The following is a 23,153-nucleotide window of genomic DNA, read 5'->3' on the forward strand; positions in this document are numbered from 1 at the left end:
CAGAAATTTACTAGTTTTGTGACTCTGGACAAGTCATTTAACCCTGTTTGCCTCTTGTCCTCATCTATAAAATGAGCTGGAGAAGGAAATGACAGACCACTCCAGTATCTTTGCCAAGCCCCAAAAGAAGTCATGAAGAGTTGAACATAACTGAAATAATAACAGGAATACTAAGAGGAGAAAGAGAAGAGGGATTCCAGACAACAAGTGAGTAACAGATAATAGATGGATGGTTAGATAGATAGACACATGAATAGACAGATCAAAAATAGAAAAATAGCTAGATGGCTAGATTGATTAATTGATTGACAGATATAGACAGAACATTTATCAGGCACTTTCTATGTTCCAGGTACTGTTTTAAGCACTCAGAATGTAGATGAAAGCAAAAATAAAATCAGTCTTTACTATCAAGGAGCAGACATTTTTATCAGGGAAAACAATGTGCCAACGCAAAGGCCATGGGCTTGTATGTATTAGAAACAGAAAGAGAGTGAAGGTCAGGAGACTAGTTGTGAAGTCGACTGCCCCACCTTTCCTGTCTTTCAGGTAAACAAATTCAGTGTCATACTTGACTCTTCCTTATTCCTAATCCTCATTTCCAATTAGTTGCTAAATCTTCTCCAGCAGCTAGTCCCCAGTCAGGCAATTGTGGTTGCCTCATTCATTCTCACCAATAGCACTCTCAGCTCCACAGATTTCATGAGAATTTTTATATTTTTGCAAAGTGCAAGGACAGAAGTCATGAAAGCCAAGCCTAGAAATGCCAACATCTTCACGCCAATGCGATAAAAAAATACTGGATTGGAGTCAAGTGACCAGGGTTTAAATCATATGAGCTAATCTATGCAAAGTGCTTTTAAAATTTTAAAGTTCTACATAAAATTTAGATAATAATAATATCATTATATTAATATTATTATAGAGATAGTGTGATGAGCACCATGTGTAGAAAAGGGCCCACATATGATGGTGAGACTTGTTCTTGAGTGGCTGCAACGGAGGCAGATTAGACAGAATAGAGAGGCCTCTAACCTCTTCCTACCCATCCTTCTCCAAAGAAGGCTTTCAGTCCTGCCAGGAGGGGAAACAGGAAGTTGGGGTTAAGGTAAGTCTGCTTTCCTCAGAGAGAGGTATACCAGGCTAGATATATGTCTCTCTGCTCCCTTAAATATTGTTCATCTAGAGGATATGATCAGGATCAAACTAACTTCTGATCACTTTGTCGAGGTAGGGAGAATGACCCGGGACTGTGCTGGAGCCAGCTCTAACCTGCTCAGTCCATTGTTCAGTTCAAGCTGAATTTTCAGTGTGAGAATTGACACCTCAAAAATCCTAAATTACTACAAATCTGGTCATGAGTCATTGTTTCGATTGTCTAGGCTTGAATAAATTTAATAAGGCAAATAAAGCTTAAAAATTAAATGCTTATATACATACATAAGGGTGATTGTAAGGCTCAAAGAAGATGATGAATAAAGAACAATTGTGGTTGCCTCATTCATTCTCACCAACAGTTAATTCCACTTTCAACTCCACATATTTCATGAGAATTCTTTTATTTTTTGCAAAGTGAAAGAATTTTACACATTTTAAAGTTCAATATAAATTCTAGCTATAATTATTAAGTTTTTCTTTAGGTTCATAGCAGCCTAACAGGTATGAATATTTTCCTTTATCTAATATGCAGACAGTCTCTCTAATTAGCTCAGCCCCACCCAGTCAGAACTAGGGAAAATGTCTTTTTTTTTTCCCTTTGGTTTAGCTTCCTCTCTCTTAATCCAAACCTGCAGATTTTTTTGGACACAAGCACAAATCATTATTAATGGCAAGTAGCCCTGTGAAGAAGGTAGTTTAAGTATGATCCATTTTGCAACTGAGAAAACTGAAGTTCAGAGAGAATTAGTCAAAAGTCAGTGGTTTTACAGTTAATAAGTGACTGAAATAGAATTTGAACCCAAGTCCTTTGACTATAATTCCAGATCTGGAAGGGACTTTAGAGATTATCTAGATTAGAATCACATATCATTTTCTTGATCAGAAAACTGAGCTCCAGAGATATGACTTGGCTAAAGTTCCAGAGTTAGTTACTGACAGAGCTTACCTCAGTGCTTCCTAGTGACAGAGAGAAGACCCTGGGTTCTTGAAGTCTACATCAGCCACGAGGCATCAAAGTATCTCTTGTCTCAGCAGCTAAGTGGCACAGTGGGTAGAGTGCGGGTCTGGAGTCAGAAAAACCCACCTTCCTGAGTTCAAATCTGGTCTTAGATACTTACTAGCTTTGTGACCCTGGGCAAGTCCCTTAACCCTATTTGCCTCAGTTTCCTCATCTGTAAAATGATCTGGAGAAGGAAATGATAAACCACTCTAATATCTTTGCCAAGAAAATCCCAAATGGAGTCATGAAGAGTTGGGCATGAAAAATGACTGAACAACAACAAATCACTTCTCTGAATAAATTTAGAAAAGGTGTCATAAGTATGTTAGCAACCAGATGAAACATCTTTTTCAGGCACAGCAAATAGTAGAGGCTGTCTACTAAAGTATTGAGAGATTGCTCTTTATATTGATGAAAAGAGTATCCACACATATGATAATGAAGAAGTCAGAAGTAAACTTATAGCTAAAGAACTGCACAGGATCTGTACTCTCATACTAAAATGACCAGGTCCTATTGAAGGGTGAAGTCAACATATCGAAATTTTAAATGCTTCTATATCTTGATTTCCACCAAAATAGCCTATTGGCATTAATTATAAATATGAATACATAGAAATATGTGTCTGTATTACATATTTTATATAATATCACTTTATGGTACTCTAAGTTTTACATAATATTTTACATTTACTATCTCATTTAATCCTCACAACAACTCTGGGAGGTAGATGCTATTATTATCTCCATTTTACAGATGAGGGAACTGAGGTACAGAAAGGTTTAGTGACTTCCTGAGGATCACACAGCTAACAAGTATCTGAAGCAACATTTGACCCAGTTCTTCCTTTCAGCCTAACACTCTATCCATTGTGCTGCCTACCTACCAGAAAGATAGATAGATAGATAGAGTTATAGATAGATATAAGTTACATAGTTATAAAGATATTTGTATATATAGGCATATATATAGTGGATAAAGATAGATGTAGATTGCCTAGATATAGCTGATACAGATATGATTCATTATAATTATTTAATCATAATTTAATTTAATAATTTAATCATAATTAACCCCTGAGACAAACACTCTCAAAGTTAACCATATTTGTCTAAGTAACCAAAGCATAGATATAAAATGTACCAAATCCACCAAAATCTTTAAATTAGGAGTATTAACATATTTTTAAAGCCAAATAATTGAACATCTAAAAAAGGAGTTTGGGATCACAAAGCAGCAGCATGACTTCAGCAAGAATAGGTCATACCATACAGAACAAACATTATTTTCTATATTTGACAGTATTACTAGACTGGTAAATCATGGAACTAGGTAAAAATTTCAGCAAAGTGTTGGATAAAATCTATCATGGTTTCCTCAGGGGCAAGATAAAGAGATGTGTGCTAGGTAGGTGTCAGTAGTAAGATAGGTTCAGAATTGGTGGAAATGTTCAAACTCAAAGAGTTTTCATTAAGTCAAAGTAAATTTAGAGGGAGTTCTTCTATAGGATATCCTAGAGCAGAGGCATCCAATATGAGGCACAAAACAATCCTGAGTGAGAACAAACCCAGATTAAAATGTAATTGGGAAATATTTTTAAAAATACAATTAAACACAGATAATGTTGATATGTGGTTTTTTCAGTTAATATGTACCCATAAGGATCTTCATGTATGGTTTAGTAGTCCTGTTTATATTTGAATTTAACAACACTGTCCTAGAGTTCAATTTTTTCAATGTTTTTAATTAATGCCTTGGAAGAAGGCATAGATATTATGCTAAATTTTTCAAGTGAAATAAAATCTGGAAGAGTAGTCAATATACTAAAATCCAATAACCCCCCCCAAAAAAAGAGCTTTATTTAGGTAAGAAAGTTAATAGGAATAAATGTGAAGTCCTCCTTCAGTTTAAAAGAAATCAATTTCCTCAGTGCAAGATGGAGACTTACATTTAGATAACAATTGGTCTGTAGGAGATGTGGGCAGAAGAGTTAGAGGGGATGCAGGTCAGTGTAGACTATAAGCTCCATATGAGTCAACCATGCAGCATAGCAACAAAAACAACATAACCTGAGCTTGCATTAATTGAGGCCTAATGTCCAAAATAAGTGATGTGATAATGTGTACATGTTCTGTCTTCCTGAGACCTCCTCTAGAGGACTGTGTTCAGTTCTTGGTGCCCATTTTAGGAAAGACATTGATAAGCCAGAAAGTAGGAAGGGGATCTCAGCCAGAATAATAAAGGGTTTGAAAATAACATCATGTAGAGGCAGGGGCTAAATCTATAATTTCAATAGTATAAGAAATCCCCAGAAGAAGAAACTCTAACAATGTAAATTGGGTCTTTCTCTTAAACATGTGTCTAGAGCGTGAGGGGTTAAACAACTTACTGAGAAATACATAATATGGACACATCAGAGGCAGGACTTGAACTCAGATCTCCCTGGCTCCAAAACCCAGTTTTCTAACAACTACTCTATACTCCATATTGTATTCTTAAGGCCAACTCAATGGTGATTGGTTGAAGGAACTAAGCCTGTTTTCGCCCAGAGAAGGAAATACTTAGTGGAGACATTACAACTGACTTTAGGTATTTGAAGAATTATCACATGGAAGTGTAACTGGACCTGTTTTCTTAGGCAAGAAGAAATGAAAGAAAAATTTAAGCTTTACATCCAGAAAGTCCTCCTAAAATCAGAGCTTTCCTAAAGTGTGACGGCCTACCACGGGACAAAGAAAGTTCCACATTCCTGTGGAATCTTGCAATGAAGGCTGGTTGAGCACTATTGGGACTTCTGTCGTGAGGAGCCTTGTGGAGCGCTGCATCCTACTTCATAGACTTCCATTTCTGAGATTCCATAATTCTTTGAGTCTTGGAATCCCTTAGGACTCTATGATTTTAAGCCAAAAATTGTACCATCAACCTATCTCTATTTTTAAATATTATTATGAGAAATAACACTAAACTAAGAACCAGGCTATCTCCTTTCCAGTTCTAGCCTATGTCCTTTGAGCAGCCATCGAACCACTCTAGACCTGTTTTCTCCTCTTCAAAATGAGGGGGTTGAACTAGATGGACTCTTAAATCTCTTCTAGTGCCTAACTTTATATCAAGGTACTGTGAATAGACACACCTATTGGGTTTTTGTCTGAATAAAATCCAGTGTCATGACTGGGCACAGCAGCAGTGTCCTTCTATAGAGAATTGGTTTGAAGCCAGCAGATAGGCTTGCTTGAATCCATTTTCTTTCCTTGGCAGGGTGACCTCATGGGCCTTTGCCATCGCTTCTATCTTTGATGAAGCAGCCGGGCCTTTGAGACAGGAACTGCCAAGAGTCACTGTGGTGAGTTTTCCTTTGTAGTGATTTTTCTTTTTTTCATTATGTTTGACATTTTTGCAATGGTGCTTTGATACGGATTACACCCACTGCATACTCCAGCGTGCTGGTGAGTGGAAACTCTGCCAAGATACAAAAGCACAAGTCCAAAAATTAAAAATGACAAGCTCTAGTATTCCTTCACGCTGTTTAGTTCCATTATGAAGAATAGCTATTTGGGATTCAGTGAAGCTCTATAATGGTCAAATGTGCCCCAAGAAAAATATTTGTGTTTTCTCCAATTTATAATTTGATGATGAATGGCTGAACTAATGATGGAGGATCGTGCTGTTATTATTATAGACTTAGGGAAATCATTGTTGGGCATTGCCCTCATGTTCCCACCCCCAGACACACCAACATTTCAAACAGAAATATTTTCATTATTTTTCTCCTTTCTTTCTTTCTCTTTTTATTTGTTATTCATCTTATTATTTCCTTGAACACCCATGCCTTGCTGACAAGTCTAGGTTATATAAATGACAAAGGAGATAAGAATAATAGGTAATAATAATAGCTCACCTGTGTCTGGTGTTCTGCAGTTGTAAAGCATTTTTATAAATATGCTGTTCCATTTCAATTCAATTCAATTCAGTTCAACAGTTCATCAGTTCAATGCAGCATAGCAACAAAAACAACATAACCTGAGCTTGCATTAATTGAGGCCTAACATCCAAAATAAGGGATGCGTAGTCATCCCTTGATCATGCAAGGAGTAGCAAGTATTACTAACCCCACTTTACAGGTGAGGACAATGAGAGAGTAAGTATAGTGAAGCTTAATTGACAAATCATACAGCTGTCAAGGGGTAGAACTGGCATTCAAACTCATGTCTACTGACTCTATACCCAGTGTTCTTTCTACTACATCATGGATATACAGGCTTCTATCACTGTCTGCAAGCCAACAAACAAATAACAATCCTGCTTGACTTTTTGATGTCACTGAAGTAGCAAGTGATATGTGTTTATGGGAGAAACAACTCTGGTCCACCCACTTTGCCATTGTCTAACCTTAATACAAAGGATGCACTAACTTGAAATACTCAAAAGGAGATGACTCCCCAAAGTAGACTGGGCAGAGCCTAAAATGGTAGGCCACTGAGATCAAGAAAGCCTTACTGTTCTAACATCTGCCTCTGAAAATATACAAAACACATTTCACTGCCAAATCACTGTCTAAACATCTAAGAGCTCTTTGGAATAATCTAACCAGCACTTCTTAAACTGTGGGTTGCTTGACCCCCATATGGGGTCACAAAAAATTGGCTACAGTAAAAGGTTTCTGAACATGCAACAACTGAAAATTAATTAAAAATCAAACACATAAAAAAGCCAAGGTGTTTCTGGTAGTGCTCGCCAGTGTTGCATGGTGCAACTTCACTGCAGCTTTGGTTCTGAGCACAAAGCATGTGCACTTTGCACTGTGCATGCCCTCAGGCCATGCAATGACAAGGAATGCTACCAAAATGAGAAAAGGGTCGTTAGTAGAAAAAACTTAAGAAGCCTTTTAACCTACAAAGGATAGATTTGCACTCAGAGGACCACGATTTGAATCCTGGCTCTGCTGGATTACTATCTTTGTGAATCTAAGAATCTGTAGGACTCAGTTTCCTGACTTGTAAAATAAGGGAATTGGACTAGATGGCTCTAGGGTTGCTTTTAACCCACAATTGGTGAGCTTATGATCTCTAAGAACACTCCCCCACCCCTCCTTTTCTAGAAGCATTTCCAGAAAAGCAATTGAAATGCTCAGGATTTGAAGTGAATAAAATAAGAAAAGTGTCACAGAAAAGGAAAGTCAAATGTCATCCCACACACTGGATTGCTATAAATATGTGTTGGATTGTATTAACTGAATTAAAATGAATTGTAACAAGTATTGTATTAGAAATCACGAGAACTGGATTCTAGTTCCAATTGTCTCATTCTTTGAGACTCAGTTTTCTTATCTTTAAAATAAGGAATTTGACCAGATGCTCTCTATGGTATATTACATGCATCAAAAAAATCTATATTTATTAATTGAAGGACTTACTTGCCATGACCTTGGGCAATTTTTCTAAGTCCTAGTTTCCTCATCTAGGAATATTGCTTGCCATATATTCCCTCTGTTTGTCTACCTCATTCATGATCCCTTTGTGTGATGGTATGTGTATTTTTAGGAAAGTATGTCCCCCAGGGAAATGTTCTATTGCAACTTTTTTTTCAGCCTATTCTCTTTCATTAAACATCTTAGCTTTGAACTCTGTGTTTTCTGGCTAAATAGTTATAAAAAGTAAATGCATCAATTAGGGCTTTTGAGTTATGGTTTTGAGTGGATGTCAATATGCATCCTTGAATATGGGGTAGATACTCTCGGTGCCACATGTGAGAGGGAGAGGCCCCAGTTGCTTCATTGAATAAATGTTTGTTGAATTGAATTGGTGATGAATGGATTAATGAAAAGGCATTTATTATTACTATGTATCAAATATTGTGCTAAGAGGAAAAGTAAGACAGTTCCTGCTTTCAATAATAATAGCGAATATTAATATAGCACTTACTATGTGTTAAGTACATTTTATAATTATTTCATTTGATCTTCATAACAACCCTTCGAGATAGGTACTAATATTATCCCCATTTTACAGATGAGGAAACCGAGACAAATGGAAATTAAGTGACTTGCCTAGGGTCAGATAGTAAATATTTAAGGCTGGATTTGAACTCAGGTCTTCCTGACTCCAGGCTCAGAGCTCTATTCAATGTGCCATATAACTGTCCCTAAGAGGTTACTCTCTAATTGAAGGAGATAAAAAATAAAGGGAAGTTAGCTGGAGGGTGAATGGAAAGGCCTGAAAATCCCAAAGGTTTAGCAATAGGGCTAATGGCTAGGCCCAGGTGTCCTTATGCTATACCGATTAATACAATAACAGTGTCTGGGAGTCTGAAGGGCATAAAGGTAAGAGAGATGATGAAAACCCAAGGGTCTTTCAACTTATTGGAAAGAATAGAGTTGATGACTCCCATATTAACCAAATATTATGAGGAGTCAAAAGGCCTAGATGTATCCTAGGTTGTGAGGCACTAGAGCTGGGCAGAGAAGAGAAGGGAAGGGAGGAGGGTGGCCGTGGCGGGGGTAGGTCTTCCCTTCCATGTAGACAATATGAAACCTTTTGCATGCTGTAAATGTAGTAACCAGGGATACTGTATCAGCCAATCTTCCTGTCTCTATCAATCAGGATCCTCAGATAGCCAGTTTTCCACTGGCTCTGCCCCTAGAGCAGGTAATGCCACATTCAGAGGCCATGGTAGGGAATGTGTGTCCCCCACTTATCTAATGACACATGCGTTTGTCCATTTGCCTCTGTACTACTTTCCCTTCAACCAATTGCCCCAACAACAGCATCACTGTCTTAGCAATCAGTTTATTCAGAACAGATAAAAGATAATAAAAATAGGAACATTACTTTCACATAACATAAACTATATTTTCCATTTAATCCCCAGACTGTTTTTTCCAAAAGAAAAGAACCTCTGTGTGTGTGTCTCCTTCTGGGTCTCTCTATGTGTGTCTCTCTTTCTGCTCGTGTGTGTGTCTGTTTCCCTCCCTCCTCTCTATTTCTGTCTGTCTGTCTCTGCTTATGTCCCTCTGCTTGTCTCTGTCTCCCTCTCTGTATGTCTCCCTCACTCTCTATCTCTCTGTGTCTGTCTGTCTCTGTCTCTGTCTGTCTGTCTCTGTATCTTTCTCTGTCTCTCTCTCTGTCTCTCTGTGTCCCTCCCCCCTCCTTGAAATTAAGTATTTTCTCTTTACATTTCCTACCTCTCTTTCAAAGGGAGGAAGGGAGGAGAACATATACATCTTATACAAACATAACTTAGAAAGGTCACATAAATTTCAATGTTTAGTCACATCTACATGGGCAAACTGGACAGTAGGATACTAGGGAATGCCATTCTCTCCTGTGTTTTACTCTGTCCTTGCAGAGTAAAGTGTTGCAATACGTTGAAATGGAGCACTGATAAACTGCCCCAGAGGTTAATGTCCCTGTGATGCTGCCTAACAACACACCTAACAACAACAGTGACTGGGGAATAGGTGCATCCCCTAGTGCTATAGAGTTCCTTCAAGTACCTCTATTTCATCTTCAAAGATAGTTATAATTTCATGAGTTCTGCACCACCATCAACACAAATCTAATTCTGCTGTGGGGATTTCCCTATTTGCCTTGCCCCTCTATGTCTTATTTGACATAGGAATGTACCCTGTTGCCTCAAAACTAAAATTTGTCCTTATATTTTGGAAATAAAGGGGCTTGCTTCAATAGCAAGAATTTTTAACCACCATAGCAACCACCATCTTAAAATGATAAAAGTCATTGAGTAGGAGGTAACATGGAGAGATCTGCACTTCAGAAAGTGGAGTGGAGAATGGCCTGGGAGAATCTTTAGACTGAGACACCAAACAGAAGCCTTTTATAATAGTCCAGGTGAAAAAGGATGAGTCACACAGAGGTTCTTGGACAGAGGACAATGGATATTTATCTATTACTGGTCATATTCCTTTCCATACCAAAAATAGATTTTATAAGCATCCAAAATGAACTACAAGAAGAAAACTGTCCAGAAAGGACTGATAGAAATAAAAAGCAATGCCTCATGCTATTTAGACTAAATAAAACAATAGATCTATTAAAAGTTATTTGCAACACAGTCTTGCTTTGGAAAATTTTTCTTGACGACTGAAAAAGGCTTGAGGATGTGCCTTTCTGGCAAATATTTATGCTTAGAAAGATGTCTACACATGAGGAAACATGATGACTTCCAAACTTATCAACCAGTTTAGAAAGCACAAGTTAAGAATATAATTATGTCAGAAATTATAACATAATAAAAAAGGCCCAAGTGAACTTTGGGGGATTTTTCGGGTCTAGAGCTTATAGCTGCCATCCAAAAACCTTGGTCAGTTCACAATAACATATCAACCTGTGGTTTGTTACATGGATTAATATTTTACTGAAAAAAAAAAGAGGCCATTTACGAAGAGCTCCCTTTTCTCCCTTCTCCTCCATCTCACATCACTCAGATGGATGCATTTGTAATCATGTCCTCTTTCACCTAATTCTCACATGAAGAAGTGGCCTCTGTCCTGACCAAAGAAAACTCTCTCTGTGCACAAGTAAACCCATTCCATCCCATCTTCCCTCTCTGTTATTCCCTTCTCTCTGACTAATTTTCAGTCTTTCTCGGTCTAATGGCTATTTCCCTGCTGCCTGCAAACACTCATATCTACCCTATTCTTTAAAAAAAATAATAAAAAACCTTCCTTAGTCCAACCAACCTACTTCCAGTCCAACACTACTTACAGTTCTATATTTCTCCTCCTTTTTTTTGGCTAAACTCCTTGAATAAGCCGTCAACAAACCATTGATGCTTCCATTCATCTCCTCTCACTCTCTTCTAAACTTTCTGTAATATGACTTCTGACTTTATCATTTAACTGAAACTTCTTTCTCTGAAGTTACCGATGATCTCTTAAATGCCAATTTAAGGATATTTTCTCAATCTTTATATTTTTTAACCTCTCTGAAGCCCTTTACACTGTTGATCACCATTTTTTTCTATTCTCTCCTCTCTAGGTTTTCATGACACTGCTCTCTCCTGATTTACCTCCAACTTGGCTGACCTTCTTGTCTGTTTTGCAGCATCTTCATCCAGCTAACTCCAAGTAACTGTAGGTGACCCCAGAGGCTCAGTTCCAGGCACATATCTCTATATAATATCTCATTTGGTGATATCATCTCCCATGGATTCAATTATCATCTCTTTTCCAATGATCTAGTTATTCAAACATTACTTTTCTCTTGACTTTCAGTCTCACATCTCCAACTGCCTATTGGGCATCTTGAAGTAGAAGTCATATAGACATCAACATGTCATGTCAAAACTGAAATCTTTCTCTTTCCCCTAAAACCCTATGCTCTTTCAAAATTTGTTATTACTGTCAAGGGTACCAGTCACCCAGGCTCCTTACCAAAGTGTTATCCTTGACTTCTCAATATCCCATCCTCCCATATCCAGTCTGTTACCAATTCCTGTTATTCTTCCTTCCCAACATTTCTTCTCTCCTCTGACACTGCCACCGCCTTGGTGCATGGCCTCAGCCTCTCATGCCTAGACTCATCTCTTTTCACCTGGACTATTGTAAAAGGCTTCTGTTTGGTCTCTTAATCTGAAGATTCTCCCAGGCCATTCTCCACTCCACTTTCTAAAGTGCAGGTCTCTCCATGTTACCTCCTACTCAATAAACTCCAGTGGCTACTAATTACCTCCAATACCAAATTGAAAATCTTCTATTTGACTTTTAAAGTCTTTACAATCTGACCCCATCCTACCTTATTAGTCTTCCTATACTTTAATCCCCTCTATGTACTCTGTGATTCAGTGACACCAAGCTTCTAGCTGCTTCTTTCACATGACACACCATTTCCTAACTCTGTTTTTTCACTGGCTATCTCCCATGCCAAGAATATTCTCCCTCCTCATCTCTGTGGCCTGGCTTCTTTGTGTTCCTTCAAATCTCGCCTCAAAGCTCATATTCTGTAAGAGAGCTTTAACAATCTCTCTCAATGCCAGTGCCTTCTCTCCTTACTTCTAATTTGCACTAATATATGTTATATATACTTAGTTGGTTTTGCATTCCCTCCCTCAGATCTGAATGTAAGCTCTTTGAGGGCAGAGACTTTTTTTGGATGGGAGGTTGTTTGTTTTGTTTTTTTTTGTAAAGTTTTGTTACCGTCATTGCATCCCTAGCACTGAGCTCAGTGTCTGGCATATAGTAAGTTCTTAATAAATGCTTGTGGGAGTGACTTAATTTTCACCAATCCCTTTTGCAAGAAGGAAGTTCATAAAATACAATAAATGAAAATATTATTGAGAAGTGAAATAAAATAAAATTCACAAAAGAACTCATGGACAAAAAAAATGGCTACCATCCAGTAAGCAATCTTCTCCCTGGAGAATTAAATAAAGTTTCAGATATGTGGAGAAGAAAACTCTTCAGAGTCCCATGAAGGATCCAAAAGTGAGAAAATAAATAAAGAACCACCATCCAAAGGTCTGTAGTCCAAGTAGGTTTTTAGCAACATTGCCATCCAAAAAGCCTATTGGACCACACATGCTTGCTCTCAGAGACCTGGTGACTTCTTCTCTTCCAGATTCATGTATCTTCTCCTCCAGATACATAAGACTCCTGATGGTCTCCTTTTGCTCTGTGAGTCCTGTCCTATGAGGAACTAAATGTCTAGTCATGACTAACAAGCATGCTTCTCTCAAGGGCCACCAGAGGCGTGGGAAATTTGCAGTATGTCTCAAGAGTCTTAGTGTAGCTTTCAGTTTGAGTTTAAGCTTTAATACAGCCAGAAATCCTGCCTTTTTCAAAAAGCCTTTCCCAACACCTTTTAGCTTTAGTGCCTTTCCTCTCTTATTTCCTATTTATCTTATATATAGTTTTCTTTGTATATGTAGTTTCCTTTGTTTCCTTGTTGTGCCCTCCATTAGATTGTGAGCTCTTTGGGGGCAGGGACTGTCTTTTGCCTCTTTTTGTATCCCTTGTGCTTAGCACATTGTCTGACATGTAGTAGATACCTAATAAATGTTTGTTGACTGACTAAAACTGCACTAAGAATTTTTGGACATCCTGCGTATATATTTTGTCTCCCCCATTAGACTGTATGTTTTTGTTCTTGTATTCTCAGCACTTTCTCTAGTGCTTGGCATATAAGAGGCACTTAATAAATGCCTGTCAATTGATTTATTGATTGACATGTGTTCCACACATATAAGCACTCCTCCCACAACTAATTGAGGAGCTTGAAAAAGCACCTCCATTTTTCCTCAATTGTGTCTCAAGCCCCAGAAAATCCCCATTTCAACTAGATGAAATTGGTCAAATTACCCCCAAGCTGCTACCTGCTACTCCTAGGGTAGATGAGATGAGCAAGAGGAAGCTGGCCCCTCCTCACTAGGAGGCAGGAGGAAAAAAAATCTCCACTGTATGTATAGTCACTTTTCCATAGATTATTAATCAATTTCCAGGAGAAAACATCTTAAAAGGAATCTGATAGCTATTGACCTGGAGAAATAAGTGAAGGATTACATCTCAATTAAATCTAAGTTAGTTGTTTCAGAGTCCTGGGACTGTTACTGAATCCTGACTATTCCTTCTCTTTCATAGAGAATATTGAAGTGCAGAGCTAACCTTTTACCCCTCCTTTCTCACCTTCTACAGCTCAAACATCTCGTACATCAGACTAATGAGGCAGGGGGAAAAGCTGTTAGCAAAAGCAGCAGAAGTCAGAGGGATGGAAGAGGCAGCAGGGAGTCTCCCGACTCTTTGAGGCCCCTCACTGGTGTTCACTTGTTCATCCCTCCTGCTACTGAATGTGCTCCCCTCTTTCTTGGTCTTTGACTTCACTGGGGCATTTTACTTCCAAGCGGGAAAACAATAAAAAGCTTTTAAAGTATCTTTTTTAAAAATATCAATCATGTGAATTTAAGACATTTATTTCCATAAGCTATGAGACCTAGGAATATGAAAACTTCAGACAGAAGGAACAATCTCATTGTGCACCAAGACATTAATGGCCACTCATTTTAGCACAGCCAGTCATTTTGCTATTTGTGGAAACCAGAGGGTGTATATATGACTGGGATTTGATATCTTCAGAGAAATGGTTTGATGTTCATTTAAGCAGGGAAACTATAAATTATCTGTCCATTCATTCAATAACCATTTATTAAACACGTCCTACTTATAAAGCACTATGCTAGGGGGAGGGGGGAATCAAAGCTGAATCTGACCATTTCTAAGATTAAAAAGAGTGATATCTAACTGGTCTAATAGGAAAGATATAAGAGACACATAAATATACTATAACTATCTGATAACTGTATTGCAAACTAGAGTTAAGAGGCATCTGAGAGGACCTGAGTATTGTACACCATTCAAGAAAGCAACATTTACATCTGACTCAGAGGATCAGCTGAGGCCTGATGAAGGAGCTGGCCCTACAATATGAGTCAAATTTGAGCTGTTTTGCAATAGGGAATTTTATTGTTCTTAAATAAAATCAGAGGAAAAATCATTTCAGATGGGAAATACATTGATCTCTTCAAATGAGATGGCTCTGAACATGGCTAATTATTTGTTACAACTCCCTTGACTGGAATAGATCACAATCTCTCTGTCAATACAGTCAACAAGTATTATTAAGATCTTGCTATATGCCAGGTATTGTGATAAACATAGCCTATATAAAATGAAAGTCACCTCCATGTTATTGCAAGGTTTCAGTGAAGGGTATTAGTAGAAGAAAAGAACACATTGATGCTAGAAATGAGTTCAAATCTCCTGGTTTGAAAAACTTAAGACCCTGGGGAGCTGAAAGGAAGATATGCTCTGCTTTCAGCAATCATCAAGATATTTATGTAGCATAAAAGAGGAAATAAAAACTAGACATGAAGACTAAAGAAAATTGTTCCTATTTTCAAATGATTGAGAATAAATGAACTCTACAACTCTGGAACAATGAGTGTGATGTCACCTACAAAACTCTAGGTAGACCAATAGGTGGAGTTACAGGCATTTTTGACACAGCATGGCGATGAATCTCATAACAACTAGACCTGTCAGAAAATGGAATGAAAGGACACAGGAAGTAGTAAAATGGCTTCACTGGTAGTGGAAAAGCAGAGTTTGGATGATGGCATTTGGAGATTACTGTAGAAAGGATTTATGAACCAGGAAGGAGTATAGAATATATACATTTGTGTTGCTTCCAAGTCTGTGATTCTGTTCTTCTGTTTTGGTTCTTAATCAACACTTAACAATTTTTGACTTACTATGTCACCTATGAACATTTGCCAATGGCTTCTTCCATTTGATAGACACAATATGTAAGATCATGCCCTAGCTCATTTAAAGAAAATTCCTTTACGCTAAATGTTAGGCAGATAATAGTAATAAAGATGCCTGCTCTCTTTCTGTAGTATGTGTATTTCTGGGCTCTTGGGAAAGCCTCAAACAACTTATCAACCTGATTACCATGGCCTACTTCTAGTGAGTCACATAGGAATAAATGATATTGCTTAAAGGAACTTAGCATTATTATGGATTATGAAGTTACAGGCAAGAAAATCATAAACTTAGGGACAGAGTTCATATTTTCATCTCTATTTCTTCTTGAAGATTGGGGCTTCAAATGAAAAAAAGAGCTGAGAAATTACTAACTTATCTTATTTTTTTTTTATAAGAACAAGATTTGAATTTCTGGGTAAAGGCTTAAAACATAGGAATAATGGGACTTTGTCCCTAGAAGAAATGTAGTTAATGAAGCTAGAGTTTCTGGATGAAGATGGAGTTCTGGCCTAGAGCCAGGAGGACCTGAATTCAATTCCAGGCAAAATTCCACAGCTAGTAAGTATGTCATTGAGCAAGTCACTTAACCACAATTTGCTTAAGTTAATTCAATTATAAAATGGGGATAATAATAGCACCTACCTCCCAGAGTTGTTGTAATGATCAAATGAGATATGTGTGCAGTGCTTAGTACAGTACCTGACTTAGAGTAGGTAAATTATATAGATGCTAATCATCTTCATCATCATCATCATTACTTTTAGATGAAAAGAAAAGGAAAGGAAGAAACCTACTTACCTACATCTACGAAGATAAATATCACAGAGAGGAGCAGCCTCAACATAAGATAAGAAGAGCCTAAGAGCAGCAATATAAGAACATAAAAGATAACTAGTGACTCAAGACAACTTCCCTCAAGAAAGTATCAGGGTGATTCTTAAGGCTTATGGTGGTCATAAAAACCCAAGGTAATCATAATGGTACAGGCCAGGAACTTCAGAAGTTCCAGGATGCAGCAGGAGGTAGCAACAGTGTCCAATGTGGTACAACATCTGTCATCCTGAGACCCCATAGGGACTCAGATCCCTAGCACTGTCCTGATATGCCAGAGTAGATTTAGAGCTTAAACTGACCACAGAAGTCATCTTGTCCAATCCGTTCATCCTACACAGGAGGAAACTAAGGTCCAGAGAGATTCACTTGCCCACAGTCACCTAAGTTGCAAGTGGCAGAGGTGATCTTGTGATACTGAGAGTTCCTCAGTGTCCCAAACCTTTAGAACACTAACAGCCTATTTGAGGGGAAAAAATTGTGTCTCCTCACCCTACAACCATGAGTCAGTAAAGCAACTTTGAATATGAAGCCAAGTCAAACACTAATGTAAAAGTGAAAACCTCAATGATTCCTGAACTCATCAGCAATGATGTGAGTAAGCCCTATGAACAAGTAACACAAGGATATTAGGATTTCACGTATTTCAGCCATGCTTGGGTAGTTTTTCACTTGTCAGAGCTTGTACTGTTTTGCCTTTGAGAACTCCAACCAATATGCTGAATGAAATGCTTTCCTCATGATAACCCTAGAAAAAATTCTAGCTCCATTTTATACATGATAAATTTAGGCTCTGACAAGGTAAATATTTTGCCCACATATTTACTTAAATACCCTTCCCATCACAACTTACAGAACTCATATATCAGTATATACAACTGGGAAAGGGAATGCAAATGGATTCATTTGACCCTAAATTGGAGGAGGAAAGTAGTCTGGATTATCTCCAGAAAGTTGCAATTCTTCTTTAATTAACCCAAACTTATCCCAGAAACAGGGTCTACTTTGTTAATATCAATATTCTCTTAGTGTTGATATATGTCTGGAAATCATGGAATACAACAGTCTTAGAAGAATTGGGCTGGGAGGAGCAGACTAACAAACTGAAGAGGACCTAAGCAAAGCATCTCATCAGGGAAATGCGTGATCAAAAGAGAAGATGTGGTAATCACATGGACACAGCAAGGGATGAAACATGGACACTCATGTGCTCTACTGGTATCCTCACGGTAAGGAAAGCCTCCAGCACATTGAGTGGACCCTCTATGGTGAATTTTTGGGAGGTCATGGAAAAGAAGAACACAGGAAAGGGAGGCAAAGAAAGGTTGTTATCAGTATCATGGAGGGAACATCCAAATTTTTGCCATCATAACCCATTTGGGCATTTGAATACAATAATAAAAATCATAAAATTGTTTCAATCTGTGTAGATGATTTTGTTGACAAAACCACCACAACTATTAATAAATAAGTTATTACCTAGGATTTATAATAATACTTATTTCATTCTTTGAATGGAGTTATTTCTTCTTTCTCCCCCAACTCAAAGCAATCACAAGTCTTTCATACAATAATAGATGGTCTGGCTGAGTTGTTGTCTCCAACGTTTCAACATCTGGTAGCCAAATTTCCTTTAATGACTAACCAACAATCCATTGCTGGGCACATGCATTAATCCAGCTTAACATAATTTGTCAGAATTTGAGCTATATTGGTCTAGCCTTTGAAAATTCGGGGCACACTTCTAACCAATATAGAGAATGAAATGCTTTCATCACAAAGACCTTAGTAAATAATTCTTGTTTCATTTTACAGGCGATGAAATTTAGACCGTTGAGAAGTTAAATACCCTAAGGAGGTCCACACAGCTAATAAGTATCAGGGTCTGGATTTGAACCCGGGTCTCCTGACTTCTGAGTTCACCTTTCTTTCTATTAGCCCACACCACTTCTCCTAAGAATAAATCACCAAGAATTGAATTTAAGTTTCCTTTGTTCCTATTCCTATGACACTAAGTAAAGAATGTATAAAGGGATCATTAGCATGTTAACTTAAATGTATTTAAAATTTGCAGAATGGGAAATCAACAAACCTATATTCAAACCACAGTACCCTACTAGCCCTGGAACACTGGCAAGTTAATTTCACTTCTTTAACCTTCAGTTTCCTCATTTGCTATGTGTCTGGCACTGTACTGAGTGATGGGAATATAAGAAATTAAAAGAAAAAAAAAGGCCGGGCTCTCAAGAAGCTCAAAGAGATGAGGATGAGATTCATTGAATGTTTTCTAAGGTCCATTCCAGGTTTGAAATTTCATGAATCTATGTTCGCTTGATTTCCAACTTGTTTATTTAGGCTCTGACCTTAAAAGCCTATGTAAATATACATGGCTGAACTGCTAATTATAAAAGAAATATAGTTGTGCTCAGTAAATGTTTGTTGAATTTAATTGAACATCTATTTTATCATCATGAACTAGTATTTTCTAAGTGACTGCTCACTTCAAATTTCTCTTCTAAGAGAAAACAAGTGTGTTATATCAAATATGATAAAATAGAAAATTAACATGGAGGAATTCATTTTTTTAAATGACTTAATTGTTAATATACTACATCCCTTTTTATTAAAGGGGATGTTCACATATAAAGTTCTAATAACTCAATAAAAATAAAAGTAATGGTCTTTTGGGGGGATTTTTTGGTCAGTACAAAGATTGTGGTATGGTACAAAAAGTCATAGTTCAGAGATGAATATAGTTCTCTCATTATTTCCAATTATTCCTCACTCTGTGATTGTGAATTTATAGGAAGAGCTAAAATTTGGGGGTTAATTTAAACAAGAAAAGGAGAATTAGAAGCAGAACTAAATTTAAAATGTAAAACCAGAACTTGAACAAAAGAAAAAGTACATGGAAAAAGTGTTTAGAAAATTCTGGCTTTCTATTCATGAATTTCTCCTTTGGCATTGTTAATACAGAGAAAATGGAGTTGTGAAGGGGACACAAAGGAAGAAAGCTCAGATGGCATCTTGTACAGTGTGCAGGAGGGACCCTGGGTTCATCACCTAAGGGTTACAGCTTAATGGAGGTTGACTGCCCACATACTTCTGCCAAATTAGGTGTGAGAGAGTGGCAATAGGATGGATTACTGTGTCAATGAGAGGGAGCATAGTACATAATAAGAGCACTGATTTTATGGAGTTTGAGCCCTGAAGACATGGACTTGAAACATTGTAGCTGCATGACACTAGGCAAAGCACAAACTCTCAAGTTTCAATGTCTTCAGGTAAAATACATTCATTCCTTCCATTCAACAAGCACTTGGTAATCACTACTTGGTGCAAGGAGTTGAGGATATAGAGAAAAGAGCAAGAGGCCCTGCCCTCAAGGAGCTCATATTCTACAGAGAAATAGCAGATACATAGATAATTCAGTACAAAATACATGCAAAGTAAATACAAAAGCAAAAATACAATGTAATTTTTTTTCTAGAGGCAGGGAATTGATAGATCAGGAAAAGTAACAAGTAGTCCTTGAGCTGAGCCTTGAAGGAAGCAAATAGTTCAGTTTGACTGCACAAAATATATATATATATTTATATATACTTCCGTTTAAGAACTGTGTGTGTGTGTATAAACACAAACATGTTCTACTTTAAGAACCTTCCTAAGTATATATGTATATGTGTGTGTGATTATACATATAAATACATACACATTGTAAATATAAAGTATAGAAAGTATAATTAGATATTTCTATATAATATATAATTTATAATTTTATAATAAATATATATAAAATGTAACAAATAAAATGAATAATTGTCAAAATTAGTAATTGTCAAAAGAGAGGATTGTATATGTCACACAGATCTCTATTATTTACAGTTTTCATGTCTTTTTAAAATAAAATTTAAACCTATAGCTTTCAAAGCTGTCCTGCTGATCTAGCTATCATTTGTTCTCTTCATTTCTTTAAGAAGATAGCTTAATCATTCTCTTTTCTTTTTCATTTTGTCATTTATTTTTGCTATCTCCTTTCCCCAGGAAAGCTCAGTTTTCTCTCTCCCTCCCATGTTCACCAATGGAAAAAAGAAAAGAAGGAAATCCAAGCCTTTATAACAAATATTCATATTCAGGCAAAATAAGTTTCTGTATTACCTGTGTCTGAAAATATGTCTTATTTATCATTTATCTGCAAGAAATAAGTAGCATACTTCATCATCAGCCCTTTGGAATCATTGCATTGATTACAGTTATCAAGTCTTTCAAAGATGTTTTTCTTTATACCATCATTATTATATACGTTGTTTTCCTGATTCTGCTTACTTCTTTCTGTATCAGTTCACATAAGTCTTTCCAGGTTTCTCGGCAACCCTTCCCTTTATCATTTCTTATAGCATTATAATATTTCATTAAATATTATGACTTGTTAAGCCTTTTTCCAAGATGTTCAACCAAGGGGTAATAACTGAATAAGAGTCTGAGAAGATAGATTGGAACCAGATGTGGTGTGTTTTTTTTTATTTATGGAATAAATATGGAGTATGACAGAATACAATAAAAAGATGATTGTACATGAAACTACAAATATGCATAACTTGCTATTCCTTTCAAATATGCAACAAAATTATCTGTAAATTTCTTTATTTTTCTTTCCTCCCCCACCCCAGCCCTAGAGATGGCGACCATTAGACACAAATAGGTATATATATGCATATATGTGTGTGTATGTGTGTATATGTACATATGTGTGTATGTATGTACGTGAAACTATTCCATCCATCTATCTATCAATTCTTTCTCTGATGGTGTTTTTCTTCAAGTGTCCTTTATAGTTCATTTGGGTATTTATGGTAGACAGAACAACTTATGCACTCAAAGTCATTCTTAAAATAATATTGCTGTTACTATTTACAATGTTCTCTAATGAAAAGTTTTAAATAACAATTAGAAGAGTTTGTATCAGAATATAAATAAAGTGCTTTGAGATTCACAATGTGCATTCATCACAATCGACTTATCTCTCAGGTTTCTTTAAGTATTTTCTAAACTTGAAATATGAGTTATTGCCATTATTGATCAGGTTGGTCCATACATCATGGTGAGCACAGTATGTGGTTAATGATTGATATGTGGGATTACACATAGGCTCTTTGAGGTTGAAAGGAATGCTGCATCTGCAGACCCCATGGGCCTTTGGTCTTCCTTTCATGGTGTCTTTGTTATGGTGAAGGAGAGGTGTTCATAGGTATCTATGTAAGCCCAGGACGATGATTCATAATTTCTCAGAGCCTATATTCAATACAAAACAGAATTAGAACAATAAACAATGACAAGGTGGGGGTTCAGAACCAACCTAGGAGCTATATGAAGGATTCTGGTTGAGTTTTCAGTCCCCTTGCCTAAAGAATGGATGCCCAGCAATGATGTCCTTAGTTTTAGTCCTATTCTCAACTTTTCTTGGCTTCTGTAAGCTGCAGTCTCAATATGAGTCAACACTGTAACATGTAAACAATCAAAAAGAAATTGTGATGTTAGAGAGGCATAAGAATGAGGGTAGTAATACTATAGAAAATCAGAAGGACTAGAGCATATTAGATAGATCCTTTATGGATTATTAATGGAAAAGCATAAATAAGAATTTCATTGGATAAACATGACTGCTAAGGTTTCTTCTAAATCTCTGATCCTGTAACACCTCTTCTAAAGAGGGAAAGAATGACTTAAAATCACATAGACTCCCGGGATTTGGAGTTTTTCACTCATTTCCTGAGGCAAGAATATATGGCATGATTAAGGACTTGAATGAAACTAAAAAGAGTCTATGGGGGGGGGAAGATGACACCAAGAGGAGGGAAGGCACAGAACTTCCCCCTATATCACAGGACACACAGGAAGTGGGGGCTTGTGTAGCAATTTTAAGAGCAGCCAGAGATATAGATTTTCTTCTCCCAGAACACAAGGAAAGAAAATCAAGTGAAAGGGGATGATAAAAGAGGAATATTGCTTTAAATTATGGTGTCTGATCATAAATGGAACTATTCGTATTCCTGACTGCTTCAGCTGGGTGTGATTGGCTCCTGTTTCTAAGCATTTTCTATTATCCTATTACAAACTTAATTTTATGGAAATAATCTTACTCTTCACAAACCTCCTGTGGTCAATCAAGGCAAGTATGTTTCCTTGTATCTAGTGATTCCTGGCAAGAAAGTGTGGGTGCATCTGTGGGAACCACACAGGAGGGGATTAACTTTTCCTAGCATAGGACTGGGATCCCAAACCACCCCTACAGCCCCTACTCTATTGTTAGTATGATTTTCCTCTAACTGGGAGAATAATCGCAAACCACTCACAAGTTTCTTAACTACCCTCCCACAGGCAAAATTAATACAAACTTATGCTTTTCAGGTCTACGCTTTCAGAGTTTAAGCCCAACTTGCTGTTTTGGTGACATGACTCATGTGCCTGATTCATCAAGAACAGCAGGTTCCTCAGTATCCATAAAGAAAAATCTAGTATATTTTACAGATCTAAATTGAAAAGTGGGAAACAGTTTAACAGCAGGAAAAACTTCATCACATTTAGGGCCACATAACTTGTAGAATGGACTGATTGTCTCCAGAGGGTTGCCCTTTATTGGACATCACTGAGAAAAGGCTGAATGTTATTTTGTTAGGGATATTGTAAGAAAGAATCTTATTCATGGATGGATTGGCCTAAATGGCCCTTAAGATTTCTTTTAATTTTCTGATCTTATGGTTCTGTGCATTACTTAGGAATACCCTTAATTTCCATTTCGTATTCATATATTTGCAAAGAACCATTTTGAGGTAATGGCAAAATCCCAATTAGTGAAAATCTTCAATCTAAACTAACTCTTAAGTGAAA

This window comes from Vombatus ursinus, unplaced genomic scaffold, assembly GCF_900497805.2.
Source record: "Vombatus ursinus unplaced genomic scaffold, bare-nosed wombat genome assembly UNPS02014812.1, whole genome shotgun sequence".
NCBI classification, from domain to species: Eukaryota; Metazoa; Chordata; class Mammalia; order Diprotodontia; family Vombatidae; genus Vombatus; species Vombatus ursinus.